The sequence below is a fragment of the Borostomias antarcticus genome (genome assembly GCF_949987555.1).
Source record: "Borostomias antarcticus genome assembly, contig: scaffold_272, whole genome shotgun sequence".
Lineage (NCBI taxonomy): Eukaryota > Metazoa > Chordata > Actinopteri > Stomiiformes > Stomiidae > Borostomias > Borostomias antarcticus.
Genome location: NW_028176434.1, coordinates 82,207 through 87,206, shown reverse-complemented (window position 1 = coordinate 87,206; position 5,000 = coordinate 82,207). Strand labels below are relative to the sequence as shown.

The following is a 5,000-nucleotide window of genomic DNA, read 5'->3' as shown; positions in this document are numbered from 1 at the left end:
GTTAGACTACAGTACAGTATATTTCTATATTTACGTTTCTGAAGTGCTGTACCGTTCATTTCAGGCCATGGGTATTCTGAGTGACTCTGAAGTGACCATCCTGTGAGGGAAACAGGCCTACACCTGGAAACATGCCATGATCGTTTAAGGTAAAATTATATAGCAATGACTGTATTACCCTGTGACACAATGTACTATTGAGCTCATGGGACTAGATATTACAACAATCTCTAAGAAATGGCTAACGTTACCTACAGTGTCACCCTGTCTGACCCAGTGAGCCAGTGCGCCACTGACTGTCTGACCCCCTGCCTCTCTCCGCTCAGGGAAAATGCCAGCAGCACTGCCTGGCTGGAGTCGCCCTTCAGACCTCCTGGACATCCCACGCTCGCGCCTGGTCAAGTACACACTGTTGCTGCGTGAGATCCTCCGACGCGGCCGGCCTGGAGCAAGCGGTGAGCTCACACGCACACACACACTGCAGGGCTGTGTCCTTAACAGTAATACTTAATCCACGCCGCGGTCTATAACCGCATCCCTCTGTGTGTGTGTGTGTGTGTGTGTGTCCAGATCGTCATCATCCAGGGCGTGCTCTGCCATGGCCAGCTATGCAGCAAGAACGGACAGGTGAGCAGAGCGCGTGCACACACACACACACACAGCACACAACACAGACCGGATCAGATGAGGTTTATTGTACCTAATCTAAATGAGGCTGGTTTATTGACCCGTCTTCTGTTCTCTTCCTCTCCCCCCACAGCCAAGAACATCCCAGTCCCACCCACACCCTGCAGGTCAACTACGTCCCCGACCTGAGCCTGCTACAAGCGCCGCTCCTTCACCGTCTCCGCCATCGTCCACATGGAGGAGGCTGATGAGAACTGCCCCCAGCTCCCCCTGCGGGGATGAGACATCCAGCCCCGCCTCCGCGCCGTCTCCCTCCCCCTCCGTCTCCTCCTCATCATCATCATCGGCATCATTATCATCTCCGCTCTCCTCCCCCTCCTCTCATAAAACAGAGAGATACAGATACAGATAGATACAAAAGATACAGATACAGAATACTTTATTTATCCCGGAGGGGCAATTCAGTTTCCACATGTTAAAAGAGACACAGAGATTCAGTACCAGGTTCACGGTTGTGCAAGAGAGACTATGCGATGAGGAGACAAAATGGACTCCTGAGTGGACGTGTAGTGGGGACAGGAGAGCTGACTGTGTTGTCTCTCCTCATGGGACTTGTATTTTTGTGTCTCAACATGTCTATTATTACAGCAGTGTTCTGTGTTACTGTCCTCATTGGCAGCTATTTACTTCAGGTGCAGTATTCTGCATGGCCCTCTCTCCGGGTCCTGCTATGAGGGAAACATTACACCTTGCTGCATTTACTGCAGTTGAACGCATGAAATAAAAGGCAACCGCATTCCATTTTATGACTTTTCATTGTTATAGTTCAGAACATACTCACTCAGAGATGAGACAGGTGGGACCTGATCATATTCGTACAGGGCTGTGTTGATTTTCTCTATAAAGTGTTCCTAAGACTTATTATTATTATTGTTGTTATTATGAATAATAACAATAAAAAATATTATTGTCATCATCACTGGAACACATTACATGAACATTTCTGACAGTAAAAGCTGATCTTTAACTTTGCTTAGTCAAGTCAAACTTTATTTATATAGCGCATTTTGTTGTGGCTACAAACCTTCAACACCTAACTCCTACAGGGAGCACTGGACTCCACCAGCCACACTGTAGTTTGATAAGCTGCTATGATTGTCTACTACAAGCTTGAGATAAAATGCTTGGGAATGGGTAACTTAGAAGAGATATTGTGCATTTTTCTTACAGCGTCTAGTCTCATGATGAGTGGCAGGGGTCATCCTTCTATCTGATGCAGTTTGCTTGAGTGCTCAACATGATTTCAGATAGTAGCTCCTCACGCCCACAGGCTGAAGGATTATGAAATGATGGGCCCCTGGGCACAGACACAAAGGGCCCCCCACCCACGTCATTTATCGATAGATAAAGTATTTGTATAAAGATACAAGAAATGCGAAGGGCCCCCTGAGCTCTTGGGCCCCTGGGCCTGGTAGGCCCGTTCGGTAATATGTCTTTGCTCACAGGGGAAACAGACTTCTGCTTCTGCTCTCCCTGGTTCCAGAGGGCTGTGCCCAGTATCAGACGTGCCCCAGGACGCCCAGGCTGGCGGTCTGATACCCCTCTATGGTCGGGGTATAACGGACAGCCGACCTGATTAAATGGAGTTCCCCAGCACTGCCTCAGGATGCCAGAAAATTGAAGGAGACTGAATTTTTGCCTTTTTAACAGCTGAGCAAGTTTTGGGTTGAGATGCTATGACCTCGATGCCTGCATGGTAGAGGGGTATCAGACCGCCAGCCTGGGCTCACCCAAGAGCTCAGGGGGCCCTTCGCATTTCTTGTATCTTTAAAGGGCTTAGCCATTCATGTCAATAACACAGCCCCAAAAATCCTGCTGAAAAACTGAAGCCACAAATCACAAGAAAGAAACCATCATGATATGTTTTAAATTAGTGTTTATCTATAGAACTTTAGATGGGCTGAGTACTCATGGGCTTCAATTATTTTGGGAGAAATCCAAAAACCAAGTCCTCCGCACAGAGTTGAGGTCCCTCGAGTCAAAGCTGAGCTGGGTGAAGCTTCTTTTATTGTGAGTTTTCCATAAATGACGTGGGTGGGGGGCCCTTTGTGTCTGTGCCCAGGGGCCCATCATTTCATAATCCTTCAGCCTGTGGGCGTGAGGAGCTACTATCTGAAATCATGTTGAGCACTCAAGCAAACTGCATCAGATAGAAGGATGACCCCTGCCACTCATCATGAGACTAGACGCTGTAAGAAAAATGCACAATATCTCTTCTAAGTTACCCATTCCCAAGCATTTTATCTCAAGCTTGTAGTAGACAATCATAGCAGCTTATCAAACTACAGTGTGGCTGGTGGAGTCCAGTGCTCCCTGTAGGAGTTAGGTGTTGAAGGTTTGTAGCCACAACAAAATGCGCTATATAAATAAAGTTTGACTTGACTAAGCAAAGTTAAAGATCAGCTTTTACTGTCATAAATGTTCATGTAATGTGTTCCAGTGATGATGAAAATAATATTTTTTATTGTTATTATTCATAATAACTACAATAATAATAAGTCTTAGGAACACTTTATAGGGAAAATCAACACAGCCCTGTACGAATATGATCAGGTCCCACCTGTCTCATCTCTGAGTGAGTATGTTCTGAACTATAACAATGAAAAGTCATAAAATGGAATGCGGTTGCCTTTTATTTCATGCGTTCAACTGCAGTAAATGCAGCAAGGTGTAATGTTTCCCTCATAGCAGGACCCGGAGAGAGGGCCATGCAGAATACTGCACCTGAAGTAAATAGCTGCCAATGAGGACAGTAACAGAACACTGCTGTAATAATCTCTGTGTCTCTTTTAACATGTGGAAACTGAATTGCCCCTCGGGGATAAATACAGTATTCTGTATCTGTATCTGTTTTATGAGAGGAGGGGGAGGAGAGTTCGGAGATGATGATGATGATGCCGATGATGATGATGATGATGAGGAGACGGAGGGGGAGGGAGACGGCGAGGAGGCGGGGCTGGGGGTCTCATCCCCGCAGGGGGAGCTGGGGGCAGTTCTCATCAGCCTCCTCCATGTGGACGATGGCGGAGACGGTGAAGGAGCGGCGCTTGTAGCAGGCTCAGGTCGGGGACGTAGTTGACCTGCAGGGTGTGGGTGGGACTGGGTCGGGTCCTGGAAGCGGACACGGAAGATGTTCTTGGCTGTGGGGGGAGAGGAAGAGAAGAGTAGACAGGTCAATAAACCAGCCTTAGATTAGGTACAATAAACCTCATCTGATCCGGTCTGTGTTGTGTGCTGTGTGTGTGTGTGTGTGCACGCGCTCTGCTCACCTGTCCGTTCTTGCTGCATAGCTGGCCACGCCCTGGATGATGACGATCTGGACACACACACACACACACACACACAGAGGGATGCGGTTATAGACCGCGGCGTGGATTAAGTATTACTGTTAAGGACACAGCCCTGCAGTGTGTGTGTGCGTGTGAGCTCACCGCTTGCTCCAGGCCGGCCGCGTCGGAGGATCTCACGCAGCAACAGTGGGTACTTGACCAGGCGCGAGCGTGGGATGTCCAGGAGGTCTGAAGGGCGACTCCAGCCAGGCAGTGCTGCTGGCATTTTCCCTGAGCGGAGGGAGGCAGGGGGTCAGACAGTCAGTGGCGCACAGGCTCACTTGGTCAGACAGGGTGACACTGTAGGTAACGTTAGCCATTTCGAGCCATTTAGAGATTGTTGTAATATCTAGTCCCATGAGCTCAATAGTACATTGTGTCACAGGGTAATACAGTCATTGCTATATAATTTTACCTTAAACGATCATGGCATGTTTCCAGGTGTAGGCCTGTTTCCCTCACAGGATGGTCACTTCAGAGTCACTCAGAATACCCATGGCCTGAAATGAACGGTACAGCACTTCAGAAACGTAAATATAGAAATATACTGTACTGTAGTCTAACGTTAGCGTCTAGCCGCGTCTTTGTTTACATAATAAGCTAAGAGTCAAAAGTCAAGCGACAGATGGACAACAATAAATTAGCCAACGTCAGCTGCCAAACGGATCTCTAAACATATCATCAACTAGCTTTAGCTCACAGAAGTTACTTAGTTAGGTAGTTTGCTAGCTAGTTCATCAATCAATCAATCAAAGCTTTATTTGTATAGTGCATTTCATACCCAGAGGCAACACAATGCGCTTAGTTAGCTAACGCGATGTTTTCACAGCTAACATCCAAGTTCAAATGCAAAGTCTCGCCATGTTACAGTATACACTAACTAGCAAGGATATATAATTAGGATTGTCTGTAGGCTATATTTGTAGTAAGCATTACCTGTTTAACTTTTGTTGGGAAGACGGAAATTTGCTTGTTGTGTCCAGC

The 5,000-nt window shown here is 47.2% G+C and overlaps 1 pseudogene across 1 annotated transcript in view; it reads left to right on the top strand.

Moving 5' to 3' along the window:
- Positions 1-5,000, top strand: part of LOC311328537 (plexin-B2-like) — a 21,310-nt pseudogene that overhangs the window by 3,982 nt on the left and 12,328 nt on the right. The window lies entirely within an intron of this gene.